Genomic DNA, 25,555 nt, shown 5'->3' on the forward strand with positions numbered 1-25,555 from the left:
AAAAAGTAAGCTATAAGGTAAAATGAAGCAATTTCTACAGATGTGTACCGAAGAGAGGACTAGATGCTTCACAATGATAGAAATCCTTGAACTTCCGGCATGGCAGGGAACATAGCAACAGCAAATCCAACACATCATTTTGAAGATGGGGAAAATGAAATATTGGCAGGGTTAGTGTCTTTTCCGAGCTCAGGCAGTTGGTGCATGATGAGATGGTCATACACGGGAAGTTCCAATGAGAATCTTCTTTCCACTGTAAGGGTTGATGATTCCCAAGTTTTGAAATATGTCTGCCATTGCATTGGAAATCTAGCTAAGTAATGCTTTAGCTCATTAACTTAAGAATCCTAAAACACCTGTGTCCTCATTGCTTATATTTTATTGTACTGTACGATTCTGGTTTTGAGTGTGGGAAATGAATTAATCATGACTTTTCCTTGCAACCCCGTGAGGCAGTGAGCCCTTATTATCGTACCTTCATTTTCCAGATGAAGAAACACAGCACCAAAAGGGTAAGTGATGTGCCGTGGGTCACACACTGGGTCAGTGGCAAAGTTGTTAACAGTAAAGCCTGGGTTGGAGGGCTTTATCTCAGATTCATTCTATCCTTTTGCATTAAAAACGAGTTCTGAAAATCCAGGACATCTACTTGTCGACTTAACATATTTAGGAATTTGGGAATTCCAAAGATTCCATTTTTGTAATAGGGAAAAAGACAAAATTAAAAACTTAGAAAAATAGAAATATAATAGGGATATTAACAGGATAATCAACTCTTTACCAGTGAGCCTAAATTTGCATATATGTAACGAATGTAGTACTTAAAAAATGCCCCTGTATAAACCATCTGTTTCCATTCTATGAGAAAGATACAGAAATGCTGTCTGCTTTGTTTTTAGAAAAATGTGCACAGAGGCTGTAGAAGGGTTTTAGATTTGCCTATCTCACACTTGTGTGATGTAGCAATGAATTTGTTTTTATTGGATCATTCTGTGCTAAGAATATTTCAATTATGTTTTTCAAAATCTAAATTAAATCCTCCATTAATTCAATGGGAAAGAGTCAGATAAGGTGAATCACATTAGCCAGACTCTCCCGAGACACTCACACCCCTGCTGAACCTATTGGGACTCTCAATTCATCAAGTAAGTGCACTTGTGAAAATTCACAGGTATTTTTTTTCCCCCACTTTAGGTCTTTGGGGGGATTTTGTTTATAAATGCAAGTGATTTTAGTCATGTGCTTTATGAAACACACACACTCACACTTACAATTATTCTTTGTTGGTGGAATCTCCTATCCCCTCTACCAGGGCAGAAACCTGGTGATCAGAGAGATGGGGTGAACTTTGTGCCAGTTAGCATGTTAGTTGTCTTCAGGAGTTCATATGAATTTCTTTTATATTAAAAAAACTGACCCAGAGCAGTGGCAGCAAGTGTGCTTTCAGAATAATACGGCCGGGGGGAAGTTATTTGGGTACTGGTTTGAGTTGGGCTCCTAAGAGCAGTACTCTGAGTTGCTTCCTAGGTTGAGTATGGGTAGAGAACATGGTCTTCGGAGACACCAGTCCAGGTGACTTCCAAAAGGTGATGACTTGGGGCACCTGGGTGACTCAGTTGTTAGGTGTCTGCCTTCGGCTCGGGTCCTGATCCCAGGGTCCTGGGATCTAGCCCCACATCGAGCCCCCCATCGGGGTCTCTGCTCGGCGGGAGGCCTGCTTCTCCCCCTGCCTGTGTTCCCTCTCTCACTGTGTCTCTCTCTGTCAAATAAATAAATAAAAAGGTGATGACTCATAGTGGAGACCATCTGTGTCTGCCTCTGGGTTCCTCAGGAGGATACCCTCCCAGCTGGTGAAGGGAGTTAATCACCCTTTTCCTCAAGGAGAACCACTTTTCCTTCCAGATTGACTCTATAGAAGCCTCCACTGGGAGCAGCTGAAGCCAAAGGCAGTCAGGTGTAAAGGTTTTGGAATGCGCTGGTCTGAATTGAGTGACAAGGTGAGGGCTATTTGGCGTGTCCTGAGGGAGGGTAGCCAATACCACGAGGAAGGCTGAGAGAGCATGCTGCCAGAGAAGATGGGAAGAATTGGGGGAGGGGGTGGAATTTAGACATAGGAAGTACATTCAAGGAATCTGTGTGCACCAGGGCTCGGGGGAGGGTACTCACCAAAGACCTTCTGCCTGGGCCTGTAATGTAGAAAGGTTCTAGGTAGAGAAACGAGCATGAACCAGAATAGAAGATACACAGTTGTGGTATGAGACAGCTGGTTGTGACTAGAAAGATGGTGAACAGTGTGGGATAGTGACTCCAGAAACGTAAACTCAGACAGATCGTAAAACTTACGGGATGTTGTTCCTGAAAAAGCAATTCTGATAAAAGTTAGTTAGAACCATTTAGAGTGACTCATTTGTCTTTTGGCCAGTATTACCTACCACCTTATTAATAATTATATATGATCACATAATAAATACAAATAGGGAGGAGGACACATTTTTGTTCTGGTGAGCATCACTTGGCTAGTATAATATTATTGCACAGCATTATCTATACATCTTTTTATGCTAATTATCTACACTCATTAGAAGGAGGTAGTTTAGGGGTATTCATTTTACAGGTGGTAAAATGGCAACCCAGAGGGGCTCAGGCATTTCCAAAGCTACAGGGAAAATTAGTGGTGAAGCTAAGACAGGAAGCTAGACTCCTCAGCCCTGGGCTGACATTCCTCTCCACTGAGCTATGCTGTCTAATAATATTTTACCCAGAATGCCTTCCCTGGAAAAGATATCTCTCTTTCCCAAATACAGAAAGAAAATACAGTCAGTTGAGTGACAGGGTCATCTGGTACTGATGCAAAAAGACTTTGGGTAATTTCTTGGTCCCTATCATCCTCCCTCTCCCAGCCCCACAGCCCCACACTCTCCAGTTTATAGAGCAGTACTGAGCCCAGCTTAATAGTGTATTCTTGTAAAAAGTCTAGATTTATTTATCCTTCAGAGGGGAAATAATCATAGAAAAACCATAGTATTTCTTTTCTATAGGTCATAGCTTATCACATCCAGCCCAAGAAACACTAGATGAAATTATTATCTTATCTGGGCCCTGCAAAAAAAAAAAAAAAAAGACATTGTTTTGAAACATCATTGAACTTGGTCTTTTCTTGGTAGAGACTTGTCATTAATTTATGCATTTTTCAGGACCAGCAATCAAGCTGTTTCATGTTTGAGTGTACACTCTGTAGAGTGAATTCTTTCTGGGTATCACAAGAGAACAGAATTTAGAAAAATGTAATGACAGAGAGGATTTGCTCTTCTATTTATTCTCTCTCTTTTGGGAGAATTTGTTATTTTAAAAAGAAGACTGTAGTGCAAATCTATTTAATTCCCTTTTGATGGTAACCTTCCCTTGTACAACGTATCAAATTTGAACGGTACAAATTCCCTTCCCCCATCACTGCATAAACCTTTCAAGCTCCGAGATTCTAGCAGACGGCTGACAAAGCTTTAACTTTACTGAACCTGATGCTATAATTAAGGAAATGTGGACTTTGGAGGTAATCATTAGTTCTTCTGTGTGAACATCTAGCCTGGGATTTTGCCGCCTACCATGCTTCCTTCTTAATGACAATGTTGGGAGGCTTCCATGTAATTGAAATTGTCCCCTTTGAAGAATTGATGTGTTAAGTGATCATGTAATCTCATGATGAGCTAGTAATGGAGAGATGAATGGAATTTATATACTGGCACAAAGTGGAAATTATAAATAGACAATCATACAGTAAATTTCCCTACCATTCTACAAGTTCGTGCTGTAGAATTGAAGTAGTAGGGGCTGCCCACTGCTGCATAAATTTAAGAAGATGCTTCTAGACTCTTTTAGGTAGATCATAAATTAACTTCAGTCAAGGTCCATGGATTCAGCCTGTGAGGGTGAAGGACTATGGATGTCTTATGTGGGAGTAGGGGTGTGGCATGTACACTCAGCTATTTCTGCAACAGTGTTGCATTTTGACCATCCCCCAGACTTGTTCACAGGTTTGTGGGTTTGGTGAACTTTGACTGGGGGAGGCTAGGCTTCGGTTGCAGACTACAGGCTGTGGTTCAGGTTGGGTTTGGGTCTTTTCCATGAGTTTCTCATCCTCCTTGGACCAGCAGCTATTCAGAGTCTGCTCTTCAAATGTCAAATGACAGGAATGCAAGACAGCAAGTGGAAACAAGTGACAACACTAGAGTTCTTTATCCTGAACTCTCACAGTGTCTGACACCGACAATTCATTTGCAGGTTGCAGGGTGAAGCTCTGCCGGATTGCATTGCAAAGCCATAGATGCATAGAATTATACTATGCATAATAATAATACTATAATAATAATTATACTATGCATAATAATTGCAAATAGAGATTAAAACTACAAGAAGACCAATAATCTCTATTCCTACAAACTCCTCAGGTGATTCGTATGACTCCCCCCCCTCGAGAAGTGTCAGATGTATTTTGTTTATTTCTTGTAGCCTCCTTCCCCACAGATTTGCAAGTCAGCAATAAATGTCAAAACTATTAATACTGAATTCACTTCAAATGAAGATTATAAAATGTGCTATGAGGTAGGTATTTGCTCTCTGGAGAGTCTCGCTTATTTCTTGGAGATTTGTTTGTGAATATGTGTAATTAGGGCAGAAGAAATGTTTAGATTTTGCCTCATTTAGTCACTAAATACCTTTTCGAAAATACGTAGGCTTCTGTTGTGGAAGAGTCCCTAATATCCGTACGCCCTTCCTGTCTTGGAGAGGAGAGAGAGAGCTGTCATCCCCTGAATCCTCCCCACCCCCACCCCCGCCTTCTCCATCTGGATGTCTGACCAGTCAGTACTTGGGGAAAAAAGGCTACAAATGGCTAGCCCCAAAATTAACCCATAATTTTTTATGGGCATGGGTATGAATTTCCTAGAAATTCAATTCTCTAGGAAAGAATTTAAGTACGGGATGCATTTAATATCAAATTCAAATATGAGCATATATAGTACTTTGGTTTGAAGGCGCCCTTATAAGTTCATATTCTTCAGCAAATTTTTCCATAAAGGAAAGGAAAAGAAATGTTAAAAACAAACAAACAAACAAACAAACAAAAAAACTCTATGTCCTTTCCGCCTTGTTATGATGTGACCCTGCTGCGCCTTCCTGTTCTCCTTGCTTCACAGTATTGCGTTCATTGCTCACGGGTGAGCTTGGTTATCAGGCAGACTGCTTGATATAGGAAGTGCCCAGTACACCTTGAAAACATAGTCACTGAGTCTATATCTCGGTCACCATTCTGGGAATCTCTCTCAAAATTTAAGCTCTTAAGTGAGACCTTTAATCCACTTTATTACTACCAGGCCCCAAATTATATATCATAATTTCACAAATGTTTTTGGATTTTTGCAATGATTTTGATTCAAATACATGGATCACAGATGGAGAAATGAAGGAGGCGAGAAGCTTTGACCCCGCAGTTCAGCCCCCCACACTAGGTTTGTGTTATAAGGAAAGAGAGATCATCTCTGCATTTCTGCCTGGAACATGGCCCAAAGGAGAGCAAGGGGCACACGGGGCTGTCATGCCGTCTTCAGGATCTGGACTGGGCACTAGAAAAGGCGGCTCTCTAATGGGGCACATGGTGGTATCACTGCAGCAGAATCATCCTTGGATATTTTGGCTGACACCTGACATTCTGGTGGCTGCCAAAGTGGAAGAAAAAATGGAACATGTTTTGGGAACCCATGCAAGACATCTCTGAGGATGCCCAGAAAGTACTGGGAAGACTGAGTTCGTGTGTACAGAAGGAGACTTCCATGTTGCAAGAGCTGTAAACCAGCAATTTTTGGCTTCCTAACCTATTTAGAACATTATATCCATAAATAGGTGTGGCCAAAGACAATTCAGGTCACTTGTAAACTGACAGATACAAGTATATATGAATACCAGCTGTGGTTTCTTGGCCTCCTCCAAACAGTTCTCTGATGAGTGTGTGCTCAAAGGAAGGTGCTTGGCTCCGTGGAAGCAACTTGATTGTCCACTAAATGTCTGGCAAGTCTGAGGCCTGCCCCTCAGGCTGACGCTCCAGGACAGACCAAGAGGCTGTCTTTATGGAAAGACAGTCTGTCGTCGGTGCAGTGTCTTGGGGTGGCAGTTTGCCAAGAAGTATCTCTCCGGTTGCTACAGTCCTATAGGACCCAGGAATGCAAGGCCCCCCAGCAACCTGATCCAGGCTTTTAAGAGGTGTTCCTTGAGTGGCAGCTGCAAAAACTGGGGTGCCTTGTGTAAAAACCAGGGCACCAGCCGTGTGTAAAGCTCCACTTCAGGAGACACCGCCCCTATGGAGCAAGGCGGAGAGAAAGCGCCAGGATAGCGCCCACGCTCTGAGGCCTCTGGAAAGGCTGACAATCAGCTCCCAGCTGGGTGTTTAATTAGAAGCCAGCCCCCCAGGTTGCAGTCATGATGATTAGCTCGTAGGCCTTAAAAAAGGAGCTCCTGGACCAGCTACTTCTGGCTATGCTGTGTGCCACGGGGCTGGTCGCTGTTCACAAACTTTCTACCCATGAGCATGAGCCCCACTGGCCACCGGAGCCAGACGGAAGTACAGGTGCCCCCTGGCAGCCCCTGCAAAAATCAAGGTGCCAGACAGAGGTATGGACTCCTTTCTGGGGGGCACCCATCGTCACAATCGCCCCGGGACCTGGGAACACAAGCTCCCCTGACCTCCAGCGCCGGGCCATCAAGAGGCCTCCCCCCGGTTGGCAGCCGCAAACGTCGGAGGCACGACTGTGCGCGCAGCTCCCCGCAGGCGCACTCGCGCTCCGGGCCAGGGAGGGCAGCGTCGACATGGCGCCCTCAGGTCTGCCCCCCGCGACCCCGCAGCGCCTCCGCTTCGGGCCCGAGATGTGTGTGGTCAGTGAGACGCCTGCCCCTCCGGCCGAGGCATCGAGGTAAGCAGGTGAGCCTAAGTCTGGGCGCGAGACACTGCCTCGGAGCTGGGTGCTGGGTCGCGTGGGTCCCAGGGCGCCGGCGCTCCGGGAGAAGTTCCTCAGATCGCTTCGTCTTCAGAGACTTGGCATGTGAGCCCCCAATGATTTTTTTTTTAAAGTTAGATGTCTTGGGGGCGCCTTTCACGGGGGCAGCTCCTAAAAGTTGAGGTAGGCAACGTGGGGCTCAAACCCTTTGCTCTCGAGAAGCTCTAGGTTTGGGTTGGTTTGTTTGTTTTCCCCTGATTATGGGTCTCTGCACCGGGGTGAGGTTTAGGACCAGATGTGTCCCACCCAGTCTCTCCTACCCACTTCCATGTGGTTTTCTTCTGCTTTGTCTGGTGTGTGGTTTACTCAGCCAGCCTTTAGGTTTGTTGTTGTTTTTTTTAAAGACTTATTTTTTTTAGGGGGGGAGGGGCAAAGGGAGAGGAGGCAGTCTTAAGCCGACTCTGTGCTGAGCCTGGAGCCTGTGGCGGCGCTTGATCTCAAGACTCTGAGAAAGCAAGGATCAGTCGCCTAACCGATTGTGACACCTAGGCGTCCTCTTTAGGTAATTTTAAGAGGAAATTTGTCCATACCCAGCCGCCTACTGCGTGTGTCCATGGGAGGAGGTGAGCTCAGGATCTTCCTACCTCACCATCTTGAACCAGATCTTAGAGTTTTATACACTCTTAAAATCATGCAAAAGCAATGGGCCTGCTGCCTACAGGTTTTTAGAGAACGTCCTAGGAAATGAACTTTTAAAGTACCATCAATGCTAAGATGTTATCCTGGAGGCAGGAGACCTTTTTCAGGGTTTTCCTAAGTGCTTCTTGAGACAATGGCACCTCAGTGATCCGAGATTTGAACTCTTGTGATCTGCTTTAATACTGACAAGGTTATTCTAAGGGCTTTGTGCTCTCAAACATGAGCAGCATTTCATTACCCCAGATTTCAGCAGAACTTCTGAAATGCCAAGAGTTTGCCTGCTGTTCCCAGCCTCAGTGAAATATAGGCCGGTCCAGCAGGTCGGAGGACCTTACCTTTCGGATGTGGCCCACAGTGAATGAATGTGAAACGCTAAGTCTTTACAGCCAGAGAATTTGAAATGGCCTTTCAGTTCCTTAATTAGTAGATTCTTTCTTTACCTTTGACTACCTGGAACTGACGCGAAGGAGAATTTGCCTACTTTGTGGGGGGTCCTGGGAGAGCCATGGTCAATCACCCTGCGATAGAAATGAAAGATTGCAGAAAAGATGATTAAAGCCCCAGTGGCTGCCTTCACAAATGAACTTCAGGAGAAAAAAGCAGTTTAGCGTAAATGTGGTAGTTCTTCATATTGGAGCTTGATGAAATTAAAGGCAATGCCAGGTAATATAAACCGTTGTTGAATCTTTCTTTTATTAAAACTGGGCTAAAACGAGGAGTAGAAATTTGTCAGGTGCAGTAATTACTTTGGTACTTCACTGATGAAAGCTCTCTAGGGCAAAGCCCTCCTCCCATCTATTTTCCATTTCCTCCTGGTTATACTTTCAGCTGCTAGGAGAGGGCAGCCTCCCAGCCTGTTTATGGATTAAGTATTTCTAAGGGTAATCGTCATGGTGGTTTTCTCAGTCTTTCATTTGCCCTGAATTACTACCCTGAGAAAATTTCTAGATAATTTGGTCCTAGAAACATACATGTTGGTGACCATAGAAATGGGTGGGTGGCGGGGGGCTCTGATGAGACAGCATATTTTGCATGTGAAAATCCTGTAGTCTCCATCTTGTAGCCAGGGTGGGAGATGGAAGGAGGATATTGGGGCATTAATAGCTGGATAAAAGGAACTACTAAGAAAGAAATGGGAAGTCCTACTGTACAGTGTGGTCTTTGAAGCAGCCTAAATATTACCTAGAAGCTTGTTAGAAATGCAGAATCTCAGGCCTTACCCCAGAGGTACGTAGTCAGAATCTGCATTTTAATGAGATCTCTGGTGATTCTTTTGAACATTATTAGTGTTTAAGAAGCTCTGGTCTATGGGCATCCCTTGAACTGGGTGTTATCGAAACTAGGGAGATCTTTAAAACCCAGAGGACAGTCACCGGTTCTCAGAAGCATTCGCAAAAGGCATGGCCATCGAAGGAATCACACATTCAGTGCTGTTAAGGTAGAAATCAATAGCTACAACACTAGCAGGTTCCACGAGCTCTTTCCTCTAATGACTGAAATCTGTGCAGTGTAGAAAGGAGTTAAAACTCCTTGCAGTAGATCTACTGCTTAGCAAGAAAAAGGTGCTGGGTGGCCCAAACAAGAGTGGCACAAATGAGTGTCCGACGTGGAGCTTCCGGAGGTGAAGAGCTACAAGACAGGAGTGTGGCTCAGGACAAAGATTGGTTCCTGATCGCTTTTTGCTAATAGCTTTAACAAAAGCTGTCAGGGAGGTGGAGTGCACAAGAAATCCAGATCCTGGTTATCCATGTCAATTCTTTGTCGTTCACGGAGTGTCCTTCTCGGTTTACGTGTGTCCTTAAATTAACTCTTTCATAAGCTGTACATAATTTGCTCACAAGTGGGTTTTGTTTCTCAAGCATGGGGTCGGTTTTCCAGCTCCACTTTTATCGGCTGTGTGACTTTGACATCCTGTATCTAGGAGCCTCATGTTGCCTAGGATAACAGTTATCCCCTCATAGGCTTGTTTGAGAATTAAATGAATTAGTACATGTTACTCTCTTAAAAAAGTGCCTGACATGTAGTGAGGGCATAATAATTATTGGTTATGATTACTGTTTATGAAGTCCTCAGAGAAAAGTATTTATTCAGGTATTTTAAGGAAAGGTAGGGAAACCAGGAGGATTTATTCAGCATAGGAAGTCACTCTGCTAGTACTCAAGGAAGACCGGTCCCATCAGTCAGACCTATTATTTTAAGGTGCTCCCTACCTTAAATGTAGGTAATAATATAAAAATTAAATAGGATTTTAAGTAGTCATAAATGGACTCAAATGTATTTTCATATAGCCAAGATTGAACTCCTTGGAAATTAGAAAAATCCATCATTTTGCTTCTGGAAATCTCATCTATTTTCTTGGACCCGTTCACTTTTTTTTTTTTTTTAATAGATTTTATTTTTTTAATTTATTTGACAGAGACACAGCGAGAGAGGGAACACAAGCAGGGGGTGTGGGAGAGGGAGAAATGGGCTTCCCACCGAGCAGGGAGCCTGAGGTGGGGTTCAGTCCCAGGACCCTGGGATCATGACCTGAGCTGAAGGCAGACACTTAACGACTGAGCCACACAGGGGCCTCTAGTTTCACTTACTTTGAAAGCCAAACCCACATTAGTAGTTTTTGGGTAAATACTAGTAGTCAAAGTAGTGTGGCTGAATTTGATTCTTTAAAAATTGAAGAATTGAAGTTAATGTGCACCTGTATTATATAACAGGAATACTATAATACAATTAAGATATGGTAGAACTGTGAAATATTTAGGATCAGCTGGAACTCCGTAAGAATGAGATGTTTGTTCTTTAAAACAGCTTTAATGAAAAAGTGTTTCCCCCCCTACTTTGTGGCAGATAACACGTTTTCTCCCCTTCCCTTCCTATTTCTTCTCTTTCCTTAAAGGGCATTTCTGCAAGGAAATGTCATTAAAAACACAATTTGTTGAAGGTGAGGGCAATAATCTCAGAAAGCAATGCATTTGAATAGCTGCCCTTAGAGGACATAAAAAAATGTGTGAAATAAATAAATTTGACCCATGTTATAGACTGGATGTCTGAAACTATTCTTTCTGGTTGTGATTCTGGTCTGACTTTGTCATTTCTTGTCCTTTCCTTTTCTAGCCCTCTGTGTCCTAAGTGTGAAATAGGGACTAAAATATAAAACCATGTATTCAACCAAACCTCAAATCATAGGCCTCTATGATTAGAACCCTGCACAAAAGAAGTACAAAAAGCATTTCTAAACAATTAGTTAAATTTCACCTTGTTTAGGAGAATTAGGGTTAGGAGCCAATATAAGACCGCCCTGAGGAGAAATGCAAGCCTTCCTTTAAATATACCAGTTTCCTGAGTTAAATGTAATTCCTGAGAATAATTTCTGGTTTTCCTTCAGTCTGGGGCCATGTAGGTCAGCCTTTTTGTTATATGGATTTCTGTTTTCAAAGGAGACTTCCTTGCATCTGCTTTCTCGGTGCCATTGAAGATGTTGACAATCTCTGCAAAATCAGGAGAAAGAGGTCTTTGGGATGCTGATGCATTACATGCCTAGTCTTGGCCCAGGTGGCCCCAGTTTGGCTTGGCAAGAAGGACATGGCAAAGCTGCAGGGAAGTTCTGAGCCAGCAGGGATTACTGTAATTGAAATTCCTGGGCAGCCCCTTGTTGCCTTCCAGCCCAGGCACACTTCTTTGCCTTTTTTCTGTTTTCTTTCTGGCTCCCATAAGTAATCTGCAGAGTGGACAATTGGCAGCCAGAAAATCAATTGGCCCTTATATCTCCTCTAATTAATTTCTCATTGTCAAGTACTCACAAGGCATTTGTAGGCAGTAAACTGTTCTACCTGATTTTGATGGATGACAAAGCAGAGATGAAGGGTGGAACATCAGGCCCAGTGCTGTAAGCGAGAGCCCTCCATCTGGATTTCCTCCTCTGTGTGCGTAGGGGACAATATTTTCCTAATAACAAGTTATTACTATCAATAGTAATTATTTAGAATTATGTTATCTTTTTTGAGCTCTACTTTTATTACATTTCAGTGTTTTTACAAAAACAAACTGTGGGCATTATAGACCAGTAGAAAATAGGGTAGACAAAATGAAAAGTAAAATGATAAAGTACATGAACATTCTTCAGGCTTTGGAATGTGCCCATGAGGAACACAGCAGACACAGGTGCTCAGGAAATATTTGATGTAGGAGTGGAATCTTTCGAAAATAGTTCTTATTTCTAACTACCAGCAGATTAAGAGGTAATCTATTTGCCTTATACTTGCCAATGCTGTTCAGTTCATTTCATTTCTTAAATTTAAAACCAATATATTCTTGCTATGCAACGATGAGAATGGTTAAAATAAAAATGCTGAAAATCCCAAATGCTGGTGGGAGTGTAAACTGATAGGAGCTCTCATTCATTGCTGGTGGGAATTCAAAATTGTTCACATAAAATTAAGTATATACTTAACGTAAGACTCAGCAAACACTTTTAGGTATCTGTCTAAGAGAAATGAAATTTTGTGTTTCCATAAAAATCTGTACACAAGGGCACCTGGGTGGCTCAGTGGGTTAAGCCTCTGCTTTCAGCCCTGGTCATGATCCCAGGGTCCTGGGATCGAGTCCCGCATCAGGCTCTCTGCTCAGCAGGGAGCCTGCTTCCCCCCTCTCTCTCTGCCTGCCTCTCTGCCTACTTGTGATCACTCTCTGTCAAATAAATAAATAAATAAAATCTTTAAAAAATCTGTACACAAATGTCTATAGTATCTCTTTTCATAATTGCCCCAAACTAGAAACACACTAAATATGCTTCAGTGGACAAATGGGTAAAGACACTTTGTCTATGTGATAGGACACTATTCAGTGATACAAAGGAACATATGACTGTTGCATGCAACTGCTTAAATAAATCTCACAGGCATTATGCTCAGTGAACGAAGCTGACCTCGAAAGACTGTGTACTGCATAACATTCTCAAGGAGTCAAAAACCATAGTGATGGAGGGTAGATCCGTGGTTGCCAGGGGTTTGGGATGGGGAGAGTGTGTAACTAAGTGAGAATAAAGGGGGAGTTTTTTTGGGTGTAACGGGACTGTCCTGTATCCCAGTTGTGCTGGTGGTTCCATGAATCCATATGTGTACTATAATCCATAAAATCCTACATCAAAAAACTAATTTTATAGTGTGATAGTTTTGTAAACAAAAAAACAATACATTCTTATTGAAAACTACTAGACAATATGGAAACAAAGGTAAAATGGAAGGTCTTCATTCCTCAACTCCGTAATTCATACCTGGGTGTGTATTCCTTCAAAGCTCTCTGTGCCATCCTGACCGGCTTAGTGTCCTACACATCAGTGCAGGAGCCACATGGTCTCAATTTGTGTCCAGCTCCTCCACTTACTCATTGTAGCTCTGTGACCTTGAGCACAATACTTAACCTCTCTGTGTCTATTTCTTTATCTACAAAATGGTTCTTAGAGCTGTGTTGTAGGTATTTATATAACAAGCACTTGGGTTTGCATTTTTATTACACATACTTATTACATGCACACATAAAAGATTTGTATTATTTAAATACTTTTGATGCTGTCCTTTGTTCCTTTCACATTATGTTAACCTCTTTCCAAGTCTGTATATAAAGATCTTGCCTACCTCTATGAGTTCCAAAGACGCCATAGTAGTCTATCATATGAAAAATTATATATAATATTACATTATATAAAATATATCTAATACATTTAATATTTTATATTCTATATTTTGCTTAAATATATATTTAATAATGTTCTTATTGATGAAGGCACCCTCTTAGACTGGTTTCTTTCTTTCCTTCTTTCTTTTTAATTTTTAATTTTTTATAAACATATAATATATTTTTATCCCCAGGGTTACAGGTCTGTGAATCGCCCGGTTTACACACTTCACAGCACTCACCAAAGCACATACCCTCCCCAATGTCCATAACCCCACCCCCCTTCTCCCAACCCCCCTCCCCCCAGCAACCCTCAGTTTGTTTTGTGAGATTAAGAATCACTTATGGTTTGTCTCCCTCCCAATCCCATCTGTTTCATTTATTCTTCTCCTACCCCCTTAAGCCCTCATGTTGCATCACCACTTCCTCATATCAGGGAGATCATATGATAGTTGTCTTTCTCCGTTTGACTTATTTCGCTAAGCATGATACGCTCTAGTTCCATCCATGTTGTTGCAAATGGCAAGATTTCATTTCTTTTGATGACTGCATAGTCTTCCATTGTGTATATATACCACATCTTCTTTATCCATTCATCTGTTGATGGACATCTAGGTTCTTTCCATAGTTTGGCTATTGTGGACATTGCTGCTATAAACATTCGAGTGCACGTGCCCCTTCAGATCACTATGTTTGTATCTTTAGGGTAAATACCCAGTAGTGCTATTGCTGGGTCATAGGGTAGTTCTATTTTCAACATTTTGAGGAACCTCCAAGTTGTTTTCCAGAGAGGTTGCACCAGCTTGCATTCCCACCAACAGTGTAGGAGGGTTCCCCTTTCTCGGCATCCTCGCCAGCATCTGTCATTTCCTGACTTGTTAATTTTAGCCATTCTGACTGGTGTGAGGTGGTATCTCATTGTGGTTTTGATTTGTATTTCCCTGATGCCCAGTGATGTGGAGTACTTTTTCATGTGTCTGTTGGCCATCTGGATGTCTTTTTTGCAGAAATGTCTGTTCATGTCTTCTGCCCATTTCTTGATTGGATTATTTGTTCTTTGGCTGTTGAGTTTACTAAACTCTTTATAGATTCTGGATACTAGCCCTTTATCTGATATGTTGTTTGAAATATCTTTTCCCTTTCTGTTGGTTGTCTTTTGGTTTTGTTAACTGTTTCCTTTGCTGTGCAAAAGCTTTTCATCTTGAAGTCCCAATAGTTCATTTTTGCCCTTGCTTCCCTTGCCCTTTGGCGATGTTTCTAGGAAGAAGTTGCTGCAGCTGAGGTCAAGGAGGTTGCTGCCTGTGTTCTCCTCAAGGATTTTGATGGATTCCTTTCTCACATTGAGGTCCTTCATCCATTTTGAGTCTATTTTCATGTGTGGTGTAAGGAAATGGTCCAATTTCATTTTTCTGCTTGTGGCTGTACAATTTTCCCAACACAATTTATTGAAGAGGCTGTCTTTTTTCCATTGGACATTCTTTCCTGCTTTGTCAAAGATTAGTTGACCATAGAGTTGAGGGTCTATTTCTGGGCTTTCTTTTCTGTTCCTTTGATCTATGTGTCTGTTTTTGTGCCAGTACCATGCTGTCTTGATGATGACAGCTTTGTTTTTTTGTTTTTTGTTTTTTTTTTTTTGATGATGACAGCTTTGTAATAGAGCTTGAAGTCGGGGTGCCTAGGTGGCTCAGTGGGTTAAAGCCTCTGCCTTCGGCTCAGGTAATGATCCCAGGGTCCTGGGATCTAGCCCCACATCGGGCTCTCTGCTCAGCAGGGAGCCTGCTTCCTCCTCTCTCTGACTGCCTCTCTGCCTACTTGTGAACTCTGTCTGTCAAATAAATAAATAAAATCTTTAAAAAAAAAAATAGAGCTTGAAGTCCGGAATTGTGATGGCACCAACTTTGGCTTTCTTTTTTTTTTTTTTTTTAAAGATTTTATTTATTTATTTGACAGAGAGAAATCACAAGCAGATGGAGAGGCAGGCAGAGAGAGAGAGGGAACAGGCTCCCCGCTGAGCAGAGAGCCCGATGCGGGACTTGATCCCAGGACCCCGAGATCATGACCTGAGCCGAAGGCAGTGGCCCAACCCACTGAGCCACCCAGGCGCCCTTGGCTTTCTTTTTCAATATTCCTTTGGCTATTCGAGGTCTTTTCTGGTTCCATATAAATTTTAGGATTATTTGTTCCATTTCTTTGAAAAAGATGGATGGTACTTTAATAGGAGTTGCATTAAATGTGTAGATTGCTTTAGGTAGCATAGACATTTTCACAATATTTATTCTTCCAATCCAGGAGCATGGAACATTTTTCCATTTCTTTGTGTCTTCCTCAATTTCTTTCATGAGTACTTTATAGTTTTCTGAGAATAGATCCTTAGCCTCTTTGGTTAGGTTTATTCCCAGGTATCTTATGGTTTGGGGTGCAATTGTAAATGGGATTGGCTCCTTAATTTCTCTTTCTTCTGTCTTGTTGTTGGTGTAGAGAAATGCAACTGATTTCTGTGCATTGATTTTATATCCTGACACTTTACTGAATTCCTGTACAAGTTCTAGCAGTTTTGGAGTGGAGTCTTTTGGGTTTTCCACATAGAGTATCATATCATCTGCAAAGAGTGATAGTTTGACTTCTTTGCCGATTTGGATGCCTTTAATTTCCTTTTGTTTGATTGCTGAGGCTAGGACTTCTAGTACTATGTTGAATAACAGTGGTGATAATGGACATTCCTGCCGTGTTCCTGACCTTAGCGGAAAAGCTTTCAGTTTTTCTCCATTGAGAATGGTATTTGTGGTGGGTTTTTCCATAAATGGCTTTGATAATATTGAGGTATGTGCCCTCTATCCCTACACTTTGAAAAGTTTTGATCAGGAAGGGATGCTGTACTTTGTCAAATGCTTTTTCAGCATCTATTGAGAGTATCATATGGTTCTTGTTCTTTCTTTTATTGATGTGTTGTATCACACTGACAACATTTTTATCCATTCTGATACCCTGTGTCTTTTGATTGGGGCATTTAGCCCATTAACATTCAGGATAACTATTGAGAGATATTAATTTATTGCCATTGCCTGTAAGGTGACTGTTACTGTATATTGTCTCTGTTCCTTTCTGATCTACCACTTGTAGGCTCTCTCTTTGTTTAGAGGACCCCTTTCAATATTTCCTGTAGAGCTGGTTTGGTGTTTGCAAATTCTTTCAGTTTTGTTTGTCCTGGAAGCTTTTAATCTCTCCTTCTATTTTCAATGATAGCCTAGCTGGATATAGTATTCTTGGCTACATATTTTTCTCTTTTTTTTTTCCTCCAATTTATTTATTTTCAGAAAAACAGTATTCATTATTTTTTCACCACATCCAGTGCTCCATGCAAGCCGTGCCCTCTATAATACCCACCACCTGGTACCCCAACCTCCAGCATATTTTTCTCATTTAGTGCTTTGAATATATCATGCCAGCTCTTTCTGGCCCACTAGGTCTCCATGGATAAGTCTGCTGCCAATCTAATATTTTTACCATTGTATGTTACAGACTTCTTTTCCAGGGCTGCTTTCAGGATTTTCTCTTTGTCACTAAGGCTTGTAAATTTTACTATTAGGTGATGGGGTGTGGGCCTATTATTGATTTTGAGGGGCGTTCTCTGAACCTCCTGAATTTTGATGCTCGTTCCCTTTGCCATATTGGGGAAATTCTCCCCAATAATTCTCTCCAGTATACCTTCTGCTCCCCCCTCTCTTTCCTCTTCTTCTGGAATCCCAATTATTCTAATGTTGTTTTGTCTTATGGTGTCACTTATCTCTTGAATTCTCCCCTTGTGGTCCAGTAGCTGTTTGTCCCTCTTTTGCTCAGCTTCTTTATTCTCTGTCATTTGGTCTTCTATATCGCTAATTCTTTCTTCTGCCTCATTTATCCTAGCAGTGAGAGCCTCCATTTTTGATTGCACCTCATTAATAGCTTTTTTGATTTCAACTTGGTTAGATTTTAGTTCTTTTATTTCTCCAGAAAGGGCTTTTATATCTCCCGAGAGGGTTTCTCTAATGTCTTCCATGCCTTTTTCGAGCTTGTCTAGAACCTTGCGAATTTTCATTCTGAACTCTAGATCTGACATATTACCAATGTCTGTTTTGATTAGGTCCCTAGCCTTCGGTACTGCCTCTTGTTCTTTTTTTTGTGGTGAATTTTTCCACCTTGTCATTTTGTCCAGATAAGAGTATATGAAGGAGCAAGTAAAACACTAAAAGGGTGGCAACAACCCCAGGAAAATATGCTTTCAGAAAGTGGTTGTTTTTCTCTTTCTAGAATTGCTGTTCTTCTCTTCGATCTGCCAATGGATTTGTAGGTGTTTGCAATCTTTAGATAAGATATCTAGCTGATCTCCTGCTAGCTGAAGTAGTCTCAGCCTGCTACTTCTCCGCCATCTTGACTCCTCCCCCCTGGTTTCTTTATTTTTGAAAAATTTTCTCCACCAATCCAATCCAAATTTTCCAGGATTTATTCACACCTCACAGTTCATTGCTAATGTCTTTTCCCCACTTCTTGTCCTATTCTGTTCTATTCTTCCCCTTTCCCTTTCTTTTGAAATATTTTCCATGATTACAGTAGGCTTTTGGGAGGCAGTGGAAAGCATTTGCACTTAATCCACCATTTTGAATCAGAAGCTGTTATTCTCTCCTAAGGTCCTTTCTTAAACCCATCCTGTGGGTTTGGAGAAATATTGGGACAGAAGGGAGCAGTTGTGGAAGAAACCTGGACCCAAACTGGGAAATTAGAGTGTGACTCCTACATAGTCATCTGTTAGCTGGATGAAGTTGGGAATTCACTTTATAGACTCTCATTCTTGATTTCTTCAGCTGTGAAATGATATGGTAGGACTAGGTGAACTCTAACATTTTACATTACCTCCATTTACAAAACGAAGACAATAGGGCTCACAGAAATGAATGATTTGCTGATGACCTTTGTAGGAAGGAAAGTCTAGAATTGAGCCGTTTCTTTAGATTTCAAATATCAGTTATACCAAGCTGTCCTGAGCAATGTCCCCTCAGAAGCTGAGCGTGAAGGGGGCATATCTTCACTGAGCACAACTTCCTACCACATCCAGGACATGTGTGGAAGCGGCATGTGTGCCCCCACTCAGGAGGCTGTCCTGAGGTCTGTCTCCTGGGCCTCACACCTCTCTACCCCTGCCGACAGAACTGTGTTCTAGAGTGTTACCTGCTCCAGTCTCTCAGGTGGCAGAGGTTGGGGGAATGGCTCCGGTTTGGCCCAGCCCCGAGAAGCAGCCCTGTACAGATGGTGGTGCGGCTGGTTGCACAGTGGTCGGGCCTCCCAGTGCTGGAGAGCACGGCTGTGCTCATTCTGAAGTCACTCTGACAACATTCCTCTCCTGGCAGCCATGTACTCTCTCCTCCAGTCTTGTGCAAGCAAATGGCTTTGCAGCAGTTTCCCTTAGTCCCCGTGTAAGCTAGGAAACCAGCATTAAGCCTATGAATTTGTATGCATTTTACTTATTTGAATCTTTCCACAAGGCTTCCAGATTTAATTTCCCTCTTCTTATCCATGGCTTTCCCCTTGGGTTGTATGAACACATTGATTAAAAAACAAACAAACGCCCCCCAAAACAAAAAAACTTCTCCAAACACAAATAAGCAAAAAGAAAAAACAGAAAGTATATGCCTCCTACAAACCCAATAAAAGTCCATCTTCAGTATGACCATATCAGCTTTTAATAAGGAGAGTTTGCTTGCTTATTACATGGTTTAAGAATCAAATGTTCCTCTCTTGTCACATACCTTTATCTTCTTTAGATCCAGGCCTCTGGGATTCTAATTTGTAACTTCATTCTTTCCCACCTAATTCTTCCTTCTCTACTACCATGTTCTGTCTATTCCCTGAGTCGGATACAATCGTACCATCTGGTCAACCTCTGAGTTACTCAAGATCACTCGTTCTCAACTCTAACTCATGTTAGAATCACCTGGGGAATTTAATTTGTGTTGCTCTAGGGATACACATATTTAAAGGTTACCAAAGTGTCTTCTAGGTAAAGGGGAAAAAGAAATTGATAGCATTTGTAAATGGGATCAACTCCTTCTTTCCTCTACCTAGTTAATCTATCCCTTAACCTCTTTCAGTGATTCTCTGATAGGAAATAGGAAGTTCCAAGTGGATGATTGTTGGCTTTCGAATATGATATGACAATGCACAGTGGATCACTGTCTAAAAGTATGGTAGCCCACCCTATGGGCTTATAGGCACTTTCAACAGTCAGGATGAACATCAGGCACAGCATGAGTTTTTGCTTGCTTGTTAACTTTTTCTAGATCATTCTCTCATTTAAAAACCACAGATGAATTATGTAGGATCTTTAGAGTCGTCAGTAAAATAAGGGGAAAGAGAGCCCTAGGTGGCAGAAATTTGCATAGAAACAAGGTTTGCCTCTAGTCCTTGTACATTTCGGAATATATGGTACCAGTGTTTGGAATGTTTGTGAGTCTGGTTCTTTTTAAAATACTCAGGGACATCCTGGCTGTAGAGACAGGCATTTTGCACAGGTTGCATGTTTAAGCTCACGGGAAGAGAGTCATAAAGCATATCTTCCATGTCCACCTTCTGTTGGGTATTGAGAAAACTCTTTTCTCTTTGCCTAAGCACCTGTGTTGAATTTGGTAGCTGTGGTGTTTGGACTGATTCAGCAGTAATTAATCTCCAGGCTAATTATGAGCTCTGTTGTCATTTTGCTAGATGTAATTAAACTGCATAGCTGGAGAAAGTTTGGAAACTACGGTTTCCAGGAAAACTCTTCCCTGTAACTTGGCAAGGAGCTCAGGAGTGACAACATAATCAGCCAATTAAATATAAGCTGGAAGTCTGATGTCCTTCAGGACGAGTTTATAGGAAGAAGACAAATGTATGTTCACAAGAGGCATCTGCTGTTTTACTGCTGCCTTTTTGGAAAAAGCTTGGGATATTCTAGAGATTTTTTCTCATTAGTCCTTTTGATAACTTTATTAAACAGGAAGCAGGACAAACATTTTAGTCCCTTTCAGAAAGATGAGATGACTAACATGTGAAGGTCAACTTTTTTGTCAAAGGGCATAGTGACCAGGGTCAAAAGAGATTTCAGTAATGTGTTTCCTTACAAAACAGTGATTCTTTATATAGATTCCTATAGCAATCATCAAATATATGAGAAGGGTATACCAGCATGAAGATATGAATATGCCCTTTGGTGAATAAACTCGTTAAATCTTATGAAGCCAAGGTTATGTTGCATTTTTTAGTCTAGAATTGGGAGACAGACCACATGCCAGCTGTAAACTAGTGGAGAGGGGTGTGTTGCTGAATTATACTGGCCTGGGTCTTGCTCAGAAGGGCCACTTTGAAGAGATGAAGAAGATGCATTTGGTCCATATGTCCATAAAAACCAGCCCTCGTGACCTCCAATGCCTGATATTGTAGAAAAACATATTTTGCAATTCAAAATTGTTTTTAAAGCTTTACTAGAGCTCTCAGCTGATTTTGCCTTTCAAGGAGAAAGCGTATAAAAGCATGGGATAGGAACTGCCATTGCTTGGTTTCCAAATATCTCTGGGTGTGCACATGGGGCCCACTGGAGGTACTCAAGAGCTCGGGATGATTTGGGGTGGTGCACTGACTTACAGAGGTAGAGTTAAAGTTTTAGATATTTTTCATAGTTTTATTTATGGCAAAAGCTTTCCACTAAAAATGGTAGGAAAAAAGTTCCTTTTGAAAATAAATTTTAATAAATTTATTTAATCTTAGTAAATAATAGTAAATTTATTAGTAAATTTAATCTTAGTAAAACTATGGACTCTATAGTAAGTTGTTAAACAGTGATACGGGTGATGGGCAAATAGTCAACATCATGAAGTTAGAACTGGAGGACTAAAGTTTGGGGAAATGGGCCTCTTCCCTTTGTCTCCTGCTCCTGTTAAGAGGTCTACTTAATGTGTTTGCATCAACGTTAATTCTATTTTGCAAAAGGTTGGTCCGATAAGAGAACTAAGTTGTACTGTTAAGTCACAAATATGTATGCCGCTACTGTTGCAATAAAACAAACAAACAAAAAAACCCCACACCCAACTTCTGCCTTGTGTCTCCTTATTAATTCTCATGCCCAGTCATGTGACTAACAAAGGTTTGGGTCTTAGGAACATATGATTTAGAGCCTATAATAATCGCAGATTATGATTATCCCTTAAGAGAGTCCATCCTTTGGCTGCTCTGCCAGAGAACAGTCGTACTTACGTCTGTTCCTTTTTAACCATGGACAAAGTGATAAACAGTGAGTGAGCCAGGCTTTGCATATTTGCATATCCCAGTCAGCATTTCTCCAATGACTGACACACAGCAATGGATACATCTCAGAGCCTTGTGCTAAGTGAAAGAAGCCAAAATCAAAAGGTTACATAATTTTTTATTACATTTATGTGACTTATGGAAAAAGTAAGAAATGTTGGGACAGGAAACATTTTACAGGTACCAGGGGCAAGAAATTGACCTCCAAGGGCAGGGAAAATTTTTCAGATAGAATAAACTATTCTTTATTTTCATTATGATGGTGGTTGCATGACTGTATCCATTTGTTAAAACTCCCACAACTATATCCTAGAAAGGGAGAATTTTACTGGCTGTAAATTATACCTCAATAAACCTGACTGAAAAACAAATAACTGTTTTTGGTGTTCCATAAGAAAAATTACAAGTAAAATGTGAAATAATAGTCAAACCAAAATGAAACACCACAAATACCTACAAATCATTTCTCGAGGGAGGAGAAAGGCAGTCTTAACTTTTGAATGGATTTACACTGATAGACAGCCTCTTAATCTGTATTTCTAGAGTGGAAATGTCAAGTGTATGCTTTTATACAAACTGCTTCCATTCAATCATTTTGTTTTTGTTCGTGACTAGATTCATTTCAGTCCTACTGCTCCTCATAGTTTGAAAAATGTTTAGGTCCTGGCCATGTTACCATGGCAAAGAGTGGTTTCTTTGGTTTGACATCAGATATAGTAAATCACTGTTAATGATTGGCCTGTAGCAGTTTTCCCTTAAAAAACACAATCTTCTTTGCTTTTGGTACATTAGAGAATCTCTACAAGTGGAAATGACACAACAATTAGGAATGTACACACTCTTGGAGTTGATGTATTCAGAATTATTTGGGAATGGCCAACTTTCTTAATGGTGTGATCAGATGTCCGAGGGGTTTGTAGCCCCTCTTACATTGCATGTGCAGTGCTCATCATACTACATGGAAACAGTCTTTGTTCCTGTGTCATCTTTAGTCTGTGAGCTCCTTAGGAGCTGAAGGCATTTTTCATTTGTTTCTATCCTGTTTCCTACCACAGAGTGTGTATGAACTAAAAATAATTTCTAGATGAATAAGTGAAAAATTATGGCTTTATAGTTATTTAAAAAAAAACTTGTTAAAAGTCTAAAAATAGACTTTGTCTTGGTGTTGGGCAAGTGGCATGAATTGTGAGATGCCAAGACTGCTGTGTGAGGTTGTTGGTGAATGTGTAGGTGTAGCCTTTCCCAGAGGCATGTAGGACTTGAAGCCCTCTTGAAACATATTCTAGTCCCTGGTTGGATGACATAAGAGCTTCTACAAGCTTTTAATACACATTAATTAGAAATTGTTTATGTGAACACCATGTGAATGAAGTCATTTAACAGAAAAATAAAAATATATCGGCACATTTTTAAAGGTTCCCCTACTTTGCAAATATAATGTATTATCAAAGCTGAAGCATATTTTATTAAAGATTTTATTTATTCACTTGAGAAAGCTGAGCAAGAGAGGGTGTGAGAGAACATGAGTGGGGGTGGGGAGAGAAGTAGACTCCCCACTGAGCAGGGCTCTATCCCAAGACCTTGGGATCATGACCTGCGCTGAAAGCAGATGCTTAACTGACTGAGCCACCCAGGCGCCCCTAAGCATATCTTTATAGACATTGTTTTCACAAGACTAAACTGATTTCTTTTCTTTTGAAGCATTGGTATATTATTGCTAATTCAGATCATTTCGTAGTTCAAACAAGACGTAGTTTTTCCTTGTGACTTTTTAGGGAGGTTTTTTTTTTTTTTTTTTTTATGTAGCACATGGAAGTCTTGTTAATGTATAGTCTAGTTTTCATAATTGTAGCTGTTGAGATCCAAGAACTGATGTTAAGATTTGTATTTCATTTATTTATTTTTATTTTTGTTTCTTGGCAATTGCAGACCATGTTCACCTTCTGATACCATTTTCATATCCTAGGAGGCAGAACTTAGCAAGCCCTCAGGATTATTTACCGATCTAGACTCCATTAATTCTTAAATAGGGCAAATGGTCAAGACTAGCTCCTTTTTGTTGATGTATTTCCAAGGGGCCTTGCAGGATTCTGCCCACCTCTGTGGCTTCATTTCTCATTTTATCTTGGCATGTTGCCCTTCACACATCACCTTGACCATCATCTCACTTATCTCCGGCTTACAAATCAATACATCAATGAACAAATATTTGCCAAGTACTTTTTTTGGTGGGCATGTGATGTTAGTTTTGTCTGGGAAATGTTTCACTTTCCTATGGTAACTGGATTCTGACTTTTCTTTGGGGACTCTCCCCTCTACAGCTCTCAGTCATGTGCTTTAGATCCTTCCCAGACTCTGGCAGTGGGCACGTGACTTAGACTGGCCAGTGTATTACCTTCTTCTGACCCTAGTAACTTGTATGGTGATGGCACAATTCATGCCACTTGCCCAAGACATTTCATTAGGAATGAATGCCGTGACTTTTTGCTAACATTGTTGGGAAAAGAAGGTCTTTTTTCGTTTGGGTTACTAAGCAGGCGCAGTATTTCTTGGGCTTTCTTTAATCTCACCATAAGAGGATCTTTGGCAAATGAAGCCAATCTAGAGAAAAATCAAAGCCAAAAATTAGAAAATTCATATATTCTCTCTAGAATGCCAGATTCAACTATGCCTGAAGATGATATAGGCTACATCTGGACTTTAAAATATGCAAGTCAATATTTTTAAATCTAATTTGAGTTGGGTTTCTGTCCTTCACTAAAAAGGACTTCTGATTAAAACATACTCATTATGTACAAAGATTCTAGAATATGCAAACTTCTGGCTTTTAAGTGTTTACAGTAAGTCAACATTTAAAGGATGATCATATCAAGATAACATTACTCTTCAAAATGTGCTACTTTTCTTTCTGTCCTTGACATTACTGCTTGATGTCGGGATTATTTGCATATACCATTTTCTTCTCTGATATATTTCAGAGAGAAGAGCTGGGTCCTCCTTTCTTATCTAGTACAGTGCTTTGCACATGAACAGTGTTCAGTAATTTTTTATTGAATTTACTTGAAAAGATGACTAATACTACTTAGGAATTTATGGTAAACACCAGACAAGTAGCTTAGGTCATGACATCCTATCGTTTCAGGTTAAATGACATTTTTTGTCCCCTGGACCAGATCCTCATTCAAGTTTCTACCACTAGATGATTTGTGTTTTGTTTTATTGAGCAAAGGCAGGACTCAATATTAGTCAGAGGCAGCTCTGTGGGGATAAAAAAGGGGAAGTTGAAAGTTTAAAGTTCCAGGGATTATGTTTTGACAAGGAATATGTTTCACTATCAAGATAATGTTAAATTAGCTTGTTGCCGTACCAAATCGACACTGATAAACCATAAAATTCTGAGTTTAGAAGTTTAAAAGAAAATAAAGGAATGAAGAAATAAGTATGTGCAGTAAGAACCATATCTTGATTGTAATAATTGTATTTAACCTTTTCTAGCTCAAATTACTCTTAGCTACTTTTACATAGACACATAGTGGAAGGATTTTGTCACTAGTTGATTAGAACCAAATGTCCTGGCAAGGTGTCATTCTCTATTCTCAGAGTTGTGAATCTCTGTTCTTTCTGGAACAAACTGAAGTGAACTTCCTTCCTATCTGATATTTTGCTATGTTTAGAAGTGGAAGTAACCAAAGGTACTTTGTCCAAGATACAGAACTAAATATCTACACTACATATTTCCTTTTAAATTTCAATCAGTGCAAGCACAAATACATGAACATGTATTTGAGGACAAAATCATGCTTTTATCATAATCATTAAGACTCTGAGAAGGAGCTGGAAATGCATTGGTGATACTCAAAACCTGTATGTCTGTCATCTTGGATAATGTCATT

This window comes from Neovison vison, chromosome 9 (genome assembly GCF_020171115.1).
Source record: "Neovison vison isolate M4711 chromosome 9, ASM_NN_V1, whole genome shotgun sequence".
Classification (NCBI taxonomy): Eukaryota; Metazoa; Chordata; class Mammalia; order Carnivora; family Mustelidae; genus Neogale; species Neogale vison.